Source organism: Haliotis cracherodii, unplaced genomic scaffold, assembly GCF_022045235.1.
Source record: "Haliotis cracherodii isolate W230 unplaced genomic scaffold, xgHalCrac1.p SCAF_11, whole genome shotgun sequence".
In the NCBI taxonomy this organism is placed as follows: domain Eukaryota; kingdom Metazoa; phylum Mollusca; class Gastropoda; order Lepetellida; family Haliotidae; genus Haliotis; species Haliotis cracherodii.
In genome coordinates this window covers 33,019,998-33,036,637 of record NW_027266266.1, presented here as the reverse complement: position 1 = coordinate 33,036,637, position 16,640 = coordinate 33,019,998, and the positions used below count along the sequence as shown (strand labels likewise).

The following is a 16,640-nucleotide window of genomic DNA, read 5'->3' as shown; positions in this document are numbered from 1 at the left end:
TTCAGTTTCTTAATGGAGATGTGGATTGTGCTCATCATATTCGTGTTCTAGTTCCAGACGGAATACTTCAATGTCACCTTGGCATTGATGGGAGTTGGTAGTGCTGCTCGTGACAGTGTGTCTGCAAGATGAAGTGATGTCCCTTTTCTCTACTTGACAGTGAAGTGATAGCGTTGTAGTTTTAACAACATTCTTTGTAGCCTTGCAGGGGCCTTGTTCAGTGGCTTCTTCATGATTGTTTCCAGTGGCTGATGATCAGTATGTACTTCAATGTCTGCCTTTCCGTACAGCCACTGGTCAAACTTGGCAAATGCATTGCCTATCGCAAGACACTCCTTCTCAATTTGGGAATATCTCTGTTCTGATGCATTCATGCTGCAGGATGTGAATGCCGCTGGATGAAGTTTTCCATTAGCATCAGGCTGAAGTAAGGCACCCCAAAGACCTTCCTCACTAGCATCCACTTGCAGTACCACATTCTTTTGCAGGTCATAATAACTTAGTAACTAAGTTGTTTGGCCTGATTGAATGCAGTTTCTTGTGTTGACACCCAAGAGAATGGCACACCTTCCTGTGTGAGCATTGTGAAGGGCGAATTGTTGCACTCAGATTTTCACAGAAGGGTGATAAGTAGTTGACCATCCCTATGAATCTCAGGAGCCCAGCCTTTTTGTGTGGAGGAGCCATTTCTGTGATCTCAGCAACCTTATCTGGGTCCGCTTTCATTCCTTTGTCAGTAATTATGTTGCCGACAAATTTCAGTTCCTTCATTTTGAACTTCAGTTTAGGAGGTTGGCACGACATATTTTTCGTCAAGCGTCCATTAACGCTATAAAGCATTGATCATGATCCTGTTCCGCCTCCTCATATGTGTTTCCTTCACCGTATATGAGTATGTCATCAGTCATTAATATGGTTCCATCAAGACCTTCTAGTGCAGCAGATAGTCTTATTTGGAACTCCTCAGGTGTTCACAGTTTGACTGTGATCTATGCATACCCTGAACTTTTTTGGAGTTTCTCTAATTAGAACATTTGAGCACCATGGTGTTGGCTCATCCGCCTTTGCTAGTATACCAGCTTCTACATATTTATCAATTGCAATCTTTTCCTTTTCCCTTTTCGCTACAGGAACTCTGTGTATTGGCATCTGTATGGGAACAACATCAATTTTCACCTTGAAATGAACTGGAGGTCCCAGGGACCCCACCCCTTCAAAATTTTCTGGGTATTCCTTCAGCACGTTGTGCTTAGTGAGTTGACCAGGTGGAGGTAACATCCTTTTCCTTGGTACTACAATAGGCTCTGATGGTGCTGGAGGTGGCATAGTGCATTGTCCAGGCACCTTGCTGTGTATAGTCTCAAGATGATTGCATGCACATAGACTACTCGGATCTATAATTTCCAATTGTTTCTTTTCCTCCATGCACATGGATTCATTTGAGTCTTGAAGATTTGATGAACAGCAGTCTGGTCTGCGTGCCTGAAACCCAGGTAAGTCTCCACCATCTGTAACATCTGCAACATCATGTACTTTAGAAGTTAAAGTAAATACCTCATCAGCTTCAATCTTCAATCAGTCCAAGTTTTTCACTGTCTTGGCCAGAAAGTAAAGCTGGCTTTCCTTTCAACTGATCATGGGGAAGTACTTGAAATGTCAAAAGTTCAAACTAGTTCTTTCGTTCACATATTAAACTGACCTGTCCCAACAGGTGAAGGGGCTTTGCATCACCATAAGGATGCAAAATGAATGGGGATCTTTGAATAGTTGCCTCTGGAAACATATCTCTAACAGTCTGATCGGAAATGGTATTTCACGTGGCTGCAGAATCTATCTGGTACTTTACTGGTGTAAACTTGTTTCCTGATGTTGATGTTGAGAGGTAGACAAAGTATTTCATGCCCATTTTGTTTGTGGTTACATTATATGCCTGCTGAGTTTCTAGTGAGTATATCTTGTACTCATCCCCCTGTTCATAGTCATCAGTGTAGTGGCATTGTGCATCTAATTGATGAGTTGACTGGTGACTTTTGCTTGTACCTCAACTTTCCTTGTCCTGGTTTTCACGCTAGTTTGTGTCCCTTACGTACCCTGTATTTCTCCTACCACGACCCTGGTTCCCTCTACTTTGTTGTTGCCCCTGTCTTGGATAAGAAGTGGGGTTGTCAGGATTTTGCAAACATACCCTGGCAAAATGGTCATTTAACCCACATCTCACACAGTCTTTTCCTTTTGCTAGGCATACCTTCCATGGATGAGGGCCTCGGCGATCTCCACACCAATGGCATGTACCTGGCTCTCTCTTCAGCTTCATTTCTTTGAGACGAGTCCAGTGTACCTGTTCATCAATATTCTTGGATGATTCACTAATAAGTTTATTTGCCTTCTGTGCAGATTCAAGGGCTTTGGCTTCACTGACAACATCTGACAATAACTTTTTACTATTGTCTGATTTCAAGTGTGTCTTTAAAAGTTCAGTTCTAACGTTGCTGTCATGCAGACCAAATACAAATTTGTCACAACACATTTCATCTCCTACTGCTGCATAGGCACACAAGCTACCTGATTGTCTGACTTTGACCTCCCATTCTTGTACTGTTTCGTGTGGTAGCTGATTAGTATTCCAAAATCTGAATCTATCTGTCATCAGTCAACTACCGACGGTCCCTGTGTAGAAAATACGTAACTTTTCCATCCATACCCATGGTTTATTCCTATCTTCTTCTACTATTTGAGGTTCTATAGTGTATCTCACGACCTGTAGTGCTTCATCTGGCATCGCCGACCTCAGCGACGATATTTCCAATTTTGGCTTCTTGTAGTAGTCTATTTGTTCAGTATTTTGGTTTTATCTAGATTTCTGTAATCCGCCTGAATACAATAGTCATTGAACCTAACTTCAAAGTTCTTGAAGTTTTCAGCCACATTCCCCGAAAGCTTGAGCTCAGGTCCCTTTGGAAGTCCAGCCATTGCATGTGCTCGTAGTTGATTCGAGTTTGAAACAATCTGGCCTACCTCCGCTTCTATAGATTGCGTGATCCCACTTCTGACACCAAGTTTCCAACCTCGTTGGACCAATGATAAAGACACAGTTCAGTTGTCTTGATTTGCAGAGGCTTTATTACGCCTGACGATACACCGGGACTCGATCACAACACATGCAGGCTGCCATCTTTTAGGGATATATCATGGAACTGTTCTGTGAGAACAATCCTTTCCAAATGGCGTGCTGGATTTCTTGGAGAATTAGTCAGCAAAGAGCCGGAGTCACAGGAGACTAATCACAATTTTATTTACAAGAACAATTAACAATTTACAATATACTTAGAAAATAACTGAGGGTGCCACAGAGAGTCGGTACACACTCTGGGCTGTGGGAGAGAGGTCTGCTTGGTAAGAGAGTCAAACCCCTTCTCTGCTTAAAACCTGCCTACAGTATGTATTTAACAAAAATTTGAACAATAAAAAGGAATGTGATTGGTTGATACACGATTGGTGTTATTACTTGCTAAACTATAATTATATGAAATGATGTATAAATATTACACCATGATAACTCATAAAAGCACTTGATGTAGATCTAATTATTATAAGATAACTTAGTATAAATGTTAACCATGATAACTTCCCCTCCGTCTGAAAAAGTTTGGACCCCAAACGTGTAAAATAAAATAATTAAGGCTTAGATGGACAATGTATAAAGTTAAACTGGTAGTAGTGAATAATAATTATTATAGAGTCTCTTTGATATAAGGAAACATAATATAAAAATGCTGTCATCAGGGAATCTGGATGTGGAGCTGGCTTGTCTTGGCACTCTGTACTGGTGGTTTTATGGGTGATGTAGGAGGCCTTGAGTTCCACATCCTGGATTAGGGTTGTAAGATAGTAGGCTGTGTCCATGAAGGTTTTACATGGAAACAAAGAAAAGAGAGTTAGCATGTTCATATAATATGTCATATATAAATACTTCCTCCGTTTGTCTGTAATAACTAGAAAATAAAACAAATATGATAATTACGATGTAAAAGATCAGTACATAAGTATTACTAAATGGTGTCATGGCCAGGAAGAATGTATTGGCGGCAAATTACAAAAGTATATCATGAGAAAAAAATATAATAAAATATCATTCTATTTTTGGATACAGTCATTAGACGCATTATATATACATATATGTGCATGTGCATATAACAAGTGCATTGATTTATTACACTTATAAGGTATACAAAAGGTGTTAGAAACCGGCACGTAGCCGCATGGAATGAAGGTATTTCGCTGTAATAATATTAGTAACTGTGCCAAGCCTAACATAAAGGCATTTAGTTCTAATCACTAAATGCTATTAGATGCTAATCCTATTTGTTAATCCCCATTTTTGTGTACATCGACCGTCTGCCATCCTGAACAGGATGTGCAAGTATGTCACTGATGATTTACTGTTTACATTTATATTTATTACTTACTAAATGTCAGGTGACCTTGGCTATATAAGCCTTGGTCCAGAGAGATTGAGAGAGGAGAAAAGAAAGGAGAAAAGAAAGGTCTTACCCTTAGCCGAGCTAGGGTTAGGCTGGGTGCTCCGGGGTACCAAGACAACAAACACTAGGGGTGTCACGATACACTACCTCACGATACAATACATATCATGATATCTATCTCACGATACGATATGTATCACGATACACTTTTTCGACATTTTTGTCTGAAGAGAGAGATAAGATTAAACAAACAGTTCAACTTTAAGTCTTTTTAATAAATGGTAAGAAAATAAAACAGTCAACTTTAACTGTTCCTTCTCACAACAAATAGAACATTAGAAACATTATAACATGATCAAGTTTTACAGTACTCACACATGTTAAGTTGTTAACATAATACTGACTTATGACTACTGCTTAAGATTCTTTTTTAGAAAAATCAACATGTTTACATGATCACTTGACAATGTGGCTCTCTGAGCAGTGACAATGTCCCCTGCAGTTGAAAAGATTCTTTCACTGGGGACTGATGTTCCGGAATACATAACAGGCTTTTAGCCAATCTGGATAACAAGGGAAACCTATACTGGTTCTCACACCACCATTCCAGAGGATCACATAACAGGGAGATACATTCCTCTCCTTTGTAAACACTGACTTCTTCCTCAAGCAGGTGAAGTGTGGACTTGGCTGGCTGAACATGAGTGACAAATACATCCCCAAAGAGCTCCTCCATGGCAGATGATTCTTGCTTGACTGTGACAGGTGTCACTGCTGGTGCTTTGTCCTGGTTAAGTCTGGTCCTGGCAGTTCAGGCAGCTCGGGCTCCCTAGTAGCAACTCCATCATCTGGCTCCTGTTTCACTTTCATTATCTGATAAGAAAAAGTATTTGAATGATTAAAGTAAAGCATTTAAAAATGTTTAACAGGTACTGAATAAATTAGTAAAAAACATTGAAAGCTCTATTTAGATACTGAAAGAAAAACAAATTAACATATTATATCACAATTATGAACTCTTCCTTTAAATTGATATTTTTAGTGTTTTTCACATTAATTAATTAGGAATGAAATTCACTTAGATTACTAATTTAGTAATTTACTATTGCTCAATGTACCATTGTAAGTTATTATTTTTGTGAACTGTGATCACCAACTGACCAATGAACATGTTAAATTGTTAATAAAGAATAATGCTTGCTGAAGTTTGTTGTTTTCTATAAAAAAATTATTAATAAATAAGGTATTATAATTCACAAACCTTTTCAGAATTAGCAAGTGTAGCAGCCTTTGTGATCAGTGAACTGAATACAGCAAGTTTCCTTTCATCATCTAGCTGAGGCAGTGAGCGAAAGCGTGGGTCAACAGCTGAGGTCAACAACAGATAATCTTCCTCATCAATGTAACGCTTGTTGATGTCTTGAATAATAGCTTCCTTGATGTCACGTACAAATGCAGTGTCACCTTCAATAACCTGCATAAGCTGCAATATCTGATGTTTTAAGGGAAAGATGAGGGAGATGATGGGTTGTTTTTCATCACACAAAATTGTGGTGATTGTCTTCTTGGGCTTCAAAACTACTACCAGATCTTCAGCATTAGAGAGATCAGTCTCAGACAGAACAACATCTTTCTCAGTCTTTCTCACATCCTTGCTCATGAGTACAGACAAGACAAGCTGGTTGTTGTTCAAGATAACATTCAACCATTTCAAAACTGCTGTTCCATCTTGTAGACACATCTTGTGTCAACTTGTGGTCAGGTAGTTGAAGCATTCCCTGTTTTTGTTTGAGTAGGGCATTGGCAACAGTGCTGCGGTGAAAGAAGGCAACAATTGTTCTTAGCTTCTTTAACAGTCTATTCACTCTATCAATCTTAAGGGCACGCTGGGAAGCCAGATTAACAGTGTGGGCAAAACACTTAACATGAGTTAGCCCTGATTCCCTGACTGCCACAATCATATTGGATGCATTGTCTGTCACACATACAACAGGTAATTCCCTCTCTAGTTTCCAATATTTCACTGCACCAGAGAGAATTTCTCCAATATGTTTTCCTGTATGAGATTCGTAAGTCACATTTGTCTGTAGAACATGACTAATGAGTTTCCATTCCTGTGATATGTAGTGAGCTGTAACGGTAATATAGCTATCAACAGCCCGTGATGTCCACCCATCACTAGTAATTGCCACAGCTGAGGCAGTCAAAAGATCTGACTCAAGTTGAGATTTACATTCCAAGTACATTTGTGGAATAACTTTGTCAGCAAAGTGTGTTCTGCCAGGCACTTTGTATCTAGGCTCCAAGTCATTGATCAGGCTGATAAAAGCTGGTTTTTCCACTATAGAAAATGGCCTCAGGTCTGTAACAATATACATTCCAATACGCCATGTGATTTCTTTAGCTCGTTCTTCGTTGACAGGACGTTTTGTGAAATCCGCCAACGTGGTCTGGTTTGTCTGATTACATGCCTTTTTCGGCTTAGCGGCAGATAAAGCTGATTTTCCATCTGTATCAATCAAGAAAGACGCATGATGACGTTTCAAATGTGTACTTAAATTTGTCGTATTCCCGGAATAGTTCATGCGTGTTTTACAGTGATTGCACACGACTTTCTCATAGCATACCATACGCCTGCCATCTTCGGTGTCTGCGTTTTTATAGTAGACAGGAAACTTAAAGTGTCCCCACACTGAACTTTTATACTTTGTTGACGGAGCATCAGCATACTCGTCTGAGAACTCAATGTTTTCCATGGCAGCGGGGACGGGAAGTTAGCCACATGTGAAATTGTGAATGTTACTACTACGGCAGCTGTGATTGGCTGATCTAATAGCCAGTAGCCAATGAACTTGCAGCTTACAGAATGTCTTTGGCTGTAAAGTAAAGCTGGCCAACGCTTTCGGGTCGGTCTCGCATTTCCTTATTTGCAAACATATAGCCTAACAGCTTATTTTAACGTTAATATTGATGTGGAAATTGATTTGAATTGATACAGATACTGATTAGAATCGATACAGAAATATTTATGAATGGATACACTAACTACTGTATCGTGTATTGCATCGTCAGAGAAAATATTGTGATGCATCGATGTATCAGCGTATTGTGACACCACTAACAACCACAACCACTATGTGCTGACCTCGCACAAAGTGTCTTTTGTATGTATATATCTAAATGTATAAAGTAAAACTTGTATATACCGCAAGCCATCGTCTCCAGGTTGTCACTTCCTACTGAGAACTATATGTCGGCCCCTTGCATATACGAGTATGCCAATTGTTCATTAATCAACTGTTGATGGATTTCCATAACATCAAATAAGCGACATAAAACATCGAATAGAGAAGGAGAGGGAGTTGAGACTTGGATGGTATAAAAAGTATAAAAGTGAATGCTCTCGACGAAGTTGACACTTCGCTTGTAACAGCTGGCATGGGACTCAGTGTAGCTGGTGTTGGTTTATTATCAACTATAATCGCCGCGCCTATCGTACTTGGTATGGAAGTAGCAGCCAGAGTCTCAGGACCAGCAGGAATAGCGATAAAATTTATTTCTCGTAAGTTGCAAAAGAAAGCTTTAAAACATGATAATATTCGGATACTTGTCGAAGCAAAGTTGAACAGCATTGAGGATCATATTTCAACAGCACTGGCTGATTGTAAGATATCCGAGGAGGAGTTTTGTTTAGTGTTGTCAGAACTAACCAAATACAACGCAATGAAGCAGGAGTTTCGATCCAATTCTCGTAAGACCAGTGGTATTAGCGAAGACGAGAAAAAAAAGTTCATAGAACAGAGGAGACAACAAGCGTGTCAATTATTCTGTGCCAAAAACAAAGAACTGGTTTGAGATTGAAAATAGATTGTTTGATCACATTTAAACGAATGCTTACATAAGTATATAATATTGTCAACAAAAACATTTATACTCCGGGACAAAATTATAAAATGGCATGAATTACCACAAGGTATATATTATATCAGTGATATCAAACCAACCAAATACAGTCATCAATTGTTTCTTTCCTGTTTCGAAGAAGAGTATATAGTCTGGTCTCCTTGTAAAATGAACGAAGAACTAAGTAAAAATGTTGAATATCACTTTGTTCAAAATAATGGTATGCATATGAGTTAAAATGAGAGAATATTTTCATTACAATTTAGTTTAATCTCATGACGATCGTTTGTGCGCATCGTTTTTGCATAAAAAAATCCCTCTGTAGCAGTTTAGGTATATAAATATGGCTCCAGTGAAACTTGTCCAGAATCCAAATTACTTATACTACTGCTGGAGTTGTCAATTATGCCTAGTAAGGGTTGAACTCTTGACCCCAGAAGTGATAACTCACCGGGTGCCTATGTGTAATTCCGTCTCTTTAAATGACATTGTTATAAACTTGTTACATCTGCTGCTCAGTAAACCATGTTTGTGTTTATTTTCAAGTTGGTATTTCCGCTATCCAAAGTTTGAGTGAGACAGTCTTATTCTTGGTAGTTATTTTGGTGACATAAATGCGGAGTTTCATTTATCTGAACAAAGACAACTCTCTTAAGCTGCATTTATTTACACTCGAGTTAATTTCAAAATTTACAGTAGTTGTCTCAAAGCAGATATTCATAAATCTTGCAAATTCCATATCTTTAACTTGTTATGGTTCTATTCGGATGAACAAAACCTTCCAAATGGTGTGCTGGTTTTCTTGGGGGAATTAGTCAGCAAAGAGCTGGAGTCACAGGAGACTAATCACAATTTTATTTACTAGAACAATTAACAATTAACAATGAACAATTTACAATATCTTAGAATATAGCTGAGGGTGCCACAGAGAGTCGGTACAACCCTCTGGCCTGTGGGGGAGAGGTCTGCTTGGTATGAGCGTCAAACCCCTTCTGCTTAACATTATTACTTCTGTATGTTTTTAACAAAAATTAGAACAATAAAAAGGAATACAATTGGTTGTTTCACGATTGGGTGTCCCCTGTGGTTAATGAATGGGTGAATACTTAATCCTGTTAATCTTTTTGGACTGGCACTGATCTTGTTGACATATTTACTGGGTGCTTGTTAAGAGATTATGGTATCACTATAGACATGATTGTATGGAGGCTAATCCTAAATGAGTTTAAATTGAAGTAATTGTTGAATGTTATTCTAATATAGGTGATGACAGATTTACTTAAATAAAAAGTTCAAGGCAATCTATAAGACTATGTAGACATATCTTTTGTCTTATTAGATATTATGTCTGGGAGATGGGATCTTGATGCATAAGGCTAGTATTTATCTGAAAGCTTTAAATCTATTAAACTATGTAGACATAACTTTTGTCTTATAGAATAGTATGTCTAGGAGATGTGTTCTCGTTACCTTAGACTATCATCTATCTAAAAAAGCTATGACTGAAACTACTGCTATTTTGTGTATGCATTTTACCTGATGATATGTGTTACTTGCTAAACTATAATTATATGAAATGTTGTATAAATGTTACACCATGATAACTCATAAAAGCACTTGCTGTGGATCTAATTATTATATGAAAACTTAGTATAAATGTTATATCATGATAACTTCATCATTTTCATAATCCTGTAATTTGGCTGTACTCACATTGTAACTAATCTTAAGATTTTCAACAGAAGTCCTCTTTTCTGTCAACTATACATGATCATTGTACCAGTACTATCACAGAGCAGGTTACAGCTCTTCCCTATGCAAAGTCTCATTTTCTCTCACACTTTTTGGTAGTGTTTTCACACTGTAAACAAGCTAGTTTTTCAGTATTTTCTAGTTGGGAATTTCAAATAATTTTGGAAGTCGTCTTCAGTAAATTGGTTATTATTATTCACATATAGTTTGGTGATGTGTTGTGAGTCCCGCATGGCATCATTGGAATATCCATTCATATGTATGACATGTGGTCAGTTCAAGATCTCTGGGGATCCACACGCTTCTTGCTGGAAATGCCATTATGTGAGATGTATGGTAGATATGACCAATGTGCCACCCTCTCTAAGTCGGCCAACCCAAGCTGACAGACTCGAACCAGAAGGCTAAATGTAAAGAAGCGGCCAAGAAGACTACTGACACGAACTTGTCACTCTCCACCATCTCTGCATTACCCTTCGCCGAGCCACTTCCTACCTCTGCGACTCTGAAGCCTGAGCCCCTAGCTTCGCCATCAGAATGTTGGAACAATTGTTTTCTTAAAAGAAGTCTTAGTCCCTATTTGATACATGTTTGACTACATTATCGGGTGAGCAGTTGCAGCTGAAACGACATCAAGATGAACAGGGTTAGAAGAATCCCTCTGCCCAAGGGGTTGCATGGGGGACAGGATGAGAATGTAATGTCATTATCCACTGAAACTACATCCACCAAGAAAGCTGCACAGATACCTGAAAGACAAAAACAGTCGCCAGGGTGGCTGCTCCCATGCCTTATCCAGCCAAGACTCCCAACCACCACAGTCTCCATGTGGTACTCAAAGGCATCATGCTATGAGTCTACTGAGCTCGGACACTCTTCCCACCATGATGGGACCATCCCGGCCACTGCACGAATCCTACATGGACACATAAACTGTGTGTACCAAGTCATCAACCGTTCTAGATGCTGGTCCTGCACAGACTTCAAGAAAGCTTCTGGTATTCACTACTGAGACTCTTGCCATCGGCAATCCGAGCAGGTTTATTGACAGCGAACATACCTGTCTGGTCCGCATTGGATAAGCCGCACAGGGACTGCATGGATCTCATGGACCTCCCTACTGGGTCTTACTCACATGGTGACTTCTTTCCCCTGCCTTTTATAGCATTTATAACAGACACAAGACTGCCTAAAGTTGGAAGCAGATAAAGTCTGACTGCTTGATTCTTGATACAAGGTACACTTCCAAAGTAACCCTCTTTTTGTATCACGGCCAGTAGGCTGAATATTGCATCTGGATCAAATTAGAGCCAGCTGATGTTACAAGAAAACATGCCATTTTGAGACTGCACTATACTGATCACAGTTTGTTTTTTTCCTAGGTATTCTTACATTACAGTTTGTTACATTCAACCCTCAGAACAGGTGATAAGTTAATCAGCATTGACCTACAAGACAACTATCTCCATGTATTTCCCATCATCAGTTTTGCCCAGTACAGTTAGTCTGCCTTTATGGTTTTCTGAACGATTTCCTAGAGGCAGGGCCCAGCTCAACTGATGACTCATCTTTGATTCCTTATCCATCCAACCAAGTCAGAGATAGTACCAGTACAGGACACTGTGTCCTTTTGAGACTGATGTCAACTATTAGTTGGATGTCTCTGTCCCCCCGAAGATCGTTTTCTCAAAGCATTGATGACTATCAACACTGTATCAGCTTGTCCCACTCGCTCTCTTCGATGGTGGATGGCTCTTCTAGGGAACCTTACTTCTCCCTAAGATGTGACATACAGATGGAGAGTGAGATTACGTGAACTCCAAAACTGAATCAGCTCACTGAGATCTTGGACTTCAGACTCACTTGTACAACTGCCACACAACCTGATACTGGAGCTCTAATTGGTGGACTCTAATGTCTTGCCAACACCTGAACATTACCTTTTCACTGACACCTCCGATTGGGGTAGGGGAGCCCACAAGGACAATCTCAAGATCCCAGGCTTTTAAAATGCTTCTGAGAAGGAACTAAACATCAACTGCCAAGAGATGAAGGCAATCTTTCATCATGAACAGATGAGATTTCAAAGTTTTGTGGGCATTAAAGTTTCATGCCCACAAAACTTTGAAATCTCATCTGTTCCTCTTCTCAGTCCTTATCACCACGGAAATCCAGCTCGTTGATGATTCTTTGCCTTGGCAGACTCCATCAACTGCCAGATGGAAGCAAGACATATTCTCGGGAAATTCAACTTCCTAGCGGACAGGCTTTCTCATAGAGGGACAATAGTGACAACAGAACAGTCACTTCATCTGGAGGTGTTTGCCCCTGGATAACATCGCAATGGGACACCGCACATATGGACCTGTTTGCAACCAATTTGTACAACTAACTGCCAGTATATGCCAGCCCATTGCAGGAACCGATGGCTATCAAAATAGATGCATTATAAATAGAGTTGACAAGTCTATTTGTCTATGCATTCCCACCATGGTCACTCATAGACAAGGTAATTCAGAAACAAGAGAATACAGATTGTATGACCACCCTGATCGCCCAAATGTGGCCAAGCAGGACATGGCTTGCCAGAATATTCCCACTACTTATGGAGGATCCTTTGTCAAGATTTTCTTTGGCAACCCTGGTCAGACATATTCTACAACAATCTTCCCAATATTCATTTAACCACCTAACAGCTGTTCCAAAATCATGGAGACAATCCTCCTCCCTCTTCTATGACAAGTTCAACCAGTGGAGACGATGACGAGGTTTGTTAAATGAAACAGTAACATATCCTTAGTTGGCAGAGTCCCTTTTACAACTCTGTCCAGTCATAAAGTGTTGCCATGGCACCATAGAGGGCTATATATTATCACTTCATTCTGTTTTACAGCATGATGGACTTTCTAATGGGAATCGGGGGCACGGGTGGCCCAGTCGTCTAAGGCGCCGCGATTTGCTGTGCAGAGTTGCGTCCCTTGGGCATGCCAGAAACCTATGACTGTGGGTTCGAATCCTGGTTCGCCCCGATTATGTTTCTAGGTTTGTCAGCACCATTCCTGTGCTCTTTGGTTTCACCGAAGTGGTAAACGTCTTAGACCTGCATCACTTCGGGCTTTCCTCCCACAATAAGCTGACACGCCGCGATATAACTGGAATACTGTTAAAAGGGGCGTTAAACCCAACTCACTCACTCACTCACTCTAATGGGAATCATCCTATTCATAAGAAACTTAAGTGATCTATTCTTTTGTAGGATTATGATCACCCGATGTTCTTCCCAAAATGGAACCTGTCAGTTGCACTATCTGTTCTACTAGCAGAACCTTATGAACCTCTTGCTAAAGCTACCTTGATTCAGAAGTCATGAACTGAGCTTTTTCTTGCTCTTGCTACAGCAGCTAGAGTTTCAGAAATTCATGTCTTGAACTATTCAAATCTTACTCATGCTTACAACTGGAGTACAATTACTGTCAGATCGCTCAGAGTCCGTGTCAGTGGCACATGTAGTATCCAGCTGCCACATTCACTAGCTTCTGTCTTTGTGATGTACAACCTGATTTACATGGGACATATTCCCTTGGTCCTATAGTAGAAACCCAATACAGTCATCTCCAAATAGTTTTCTTCCAATATTAATAAAAAGGAGAAGAAGCGAGGATCCAACACAAGCAGCTTCAGAAGGTAAGCAGACCTTTTGCTCAGTATTAACTACTGAGTGTAGGATTGACCAAGGGTCCATAACTGCATCAAGCCTGAAGTCACAAGCATTTGTAACACTATGACCAGAAGTGAAGTCATAACCAGAAGGGACATCATTATCAGAAGTAACATCGTAGGCGGAAGTAACGTCATTTGGAATTGGAAATAACGTCACAGTGATGAAGTGACATCATAGACTGTAATAAGAGTTCAGTGAAAGCACAGTACAGTTTTCCTTTGTGCAAAGATAAGTACTTGTAAATAATAGTTAAGTATACTACCTCCATACCGTCGGAAATAATCTCTCCCACCTCCCCAATCATCTGCATCTAGTGAAAGAAGTGAATATTTTACAGCCTTTGCACATGGAAGAGCTATAAACTGCTTTGTGATATTAAGGGTACAGCTTATCATGTCTTTTGCTTTTCAACTGTGCACACAATTTGACGTATTATCTTTTACAGTGGTGATCCTCAGCACATTTGAGTAGTATAATAATTGGTTTGTTTGATACCCACAATAACAATGTTGTAACCGTTTTAAAAGAATTCTATATTTTTCCTCTTAATGTTTTTATTTTTTACCTCTTGAAAATTAATGCACATGCTTGGAACCTTGCTTCAAGTCAGAAATTGTGTGCAGAGACTATAAAAGGAAAGGTTGTCGGTATACAGGAAAATCTGGGAATGAAATTTACTATTTCATCTGCTGGCCAACTAATGAAAGAGACATATAATCTGAACCTCATTCATATTAAGTTATTCTCTCTAATTACATTCATGGTTGCTCATTAAGAAGTATTGTTCAAATTTAGTACATTCATGATTTCATGTACACATTCAGGTGGGTACACTACTGCATTAGTGTTCTGTTTTTTCATCAATGAACTAGCTGCACAAATTAAGGAAAATTGTACGGATGGTATACAGCTGCATCCAGATATTGTGAAGATATTTCTGTTGCTTTTTGCTGATGATATAGTCCTGTTCTCTAGTACGATAAAAGGTTTACAGAATTTGATAGATAAACTGGAGCTGTACTGTTCTAATTGTAAACTCCAAGTGAACACTGAGAAAATGAAAGTGTTACTTTTCAAAAAGGGAAATAAACTATCAAGTAGGGAAAAATGGTTCTTCAACTCACAACCGTTAAAAATTGTCACTTCTTATTAATATCTGGGAGTAACCTTCACAGGCAGATTAACGTGGAATTACCACACCAGTAATGCAGCAATGCAGGCAAAAAAGATACTAATGGGAATCTTACATAGTTTGAAAACCTTCACTGATCTCTCATATCAAACTTTTTTTAAAATATTTGATACAAAAATTACTCCAATTCTTTTATATGGAGCAGAGGTCTGGGGGCATACTGAATACAGAACTATTGAACTGGTCCATCTATATGCTTGTAAACGATTCCTTGGCGTAAAAAACTCTACATCGAGTGTTATAGTATATGGTGAATGTGGACGTGTACCACTTTACATATTTCAACATATTAGAATTCTCAAGTATTGGTTCAAGATTCTTAAAATGCCTATTGATAGATTACCTAGAAAATGTTACAATATGATGTTATTGTATGAAAAACATGGAAGCCGCAATTGGGTATATGATGTAAAGTCGTTATTAAATGATTGCGGCTATGGGTATGTTTGGCGTAATCAATGTGTACCAAACAATCCAGATTCATTTTTAGTATCTTTACGCCAAAGACTTAAGGATATATACTTGCAAAAATGGGCATCGCATGTTTTAAGTTCAGAAAAATGCAATTATTACAAGCTTTTCAAGACAACAATTTCCCCAGAATACTATTTGTTTGACATCAACTTTAAAAGGTTTAGAATAAGTTTAGCACAATTTAGATGCAGCTCTCATAGACTTAGGATCGAAGTAGGCAGGCATAGAAACTTAGACAGAGAATTGAGAATATGTGAGCAATGTGATTTAAATGTGATTGAAGATGAGTTTCATTTTCTGTTAGTTTGTCCAAAATACGACCACCTTAGAAGAAAATATACTACTCAAAATTTGATAAGGATCACTAGGTGATATGTGTGTAAGTTACCACAAACATAACAAAAGACATGACTCTGACTCAGAAACGTGTTTAATCATGTTATGAATGAAAATTCATGAACGGCATGAACTTGTATCAATATGGAATGTTTGAAATCTGCAAACACCAAAAGGCATTTCATTCAAAAATGTTAACAGCAAACAAGAGAAAGAATTACACAGTTATGAGGGATAGTCCATCATTACACTTAGTCGATGAAGTGTCAATATCGAGTATGACCTCCCCTTGCATCAATGACGGCCTGACAACGTCGAGATATGCTGTCAATAAGCACCCGGATGTTCCCAATGGGAAGGTTGTTCCACTCTTCCACGAGGGCATGTCCGAGCTCTGCCAAAGTCGTGGGTTGTGCTCTATGGCGTAAAAAAGGGCAACCTGCAGCATGTTCCAGACATGCTCAATCGGGTTCAAGTCCGGCGAGCGCGCTGGCCAATCCATGCGGACAATTGTCTCCTGCTCAAGGTACTGCTCAACCACCCTGGCGCGATGAGGACGGGCGTTATCATCCATCAGGATGAACTCAGGGCCAACAGCACCAGCGTAGGGTCTGATGTACACATCGAGGATCTCATCCCGGTACCTCACCCCCGTCATTGTTCCTCTCTCCAGGACATGAAGATCTGTCCTTCCGTCTCTGTTGATTCCACCCCAGACCATGATGGAACCACCACCATAATGGTCATGTTCACTGATGTTGGCATCATGGAAACGTTCACG

The 16,640-nt window shown here is 39.4% G+C and overlaps 1 protein-coding gene and 1 pseudogene across 1 annotated transcript in view; both read left to right on the top strand.

Moving 5' to 3' along the window:
* The window catches only part of LOC139456417 (tetratricopeptide repeat protein 28-like), a 283,334-nt gene that overhangs the window by 216,067 nt on the left and 50,627 nt on the right, over positions 1–16,640 (top strand). The window lies entirely within an intron of this gene.
* LOC139455973 (uncharacterized) lies at positions 10,774–15,856 on the top strand (annotated as a pseudogene).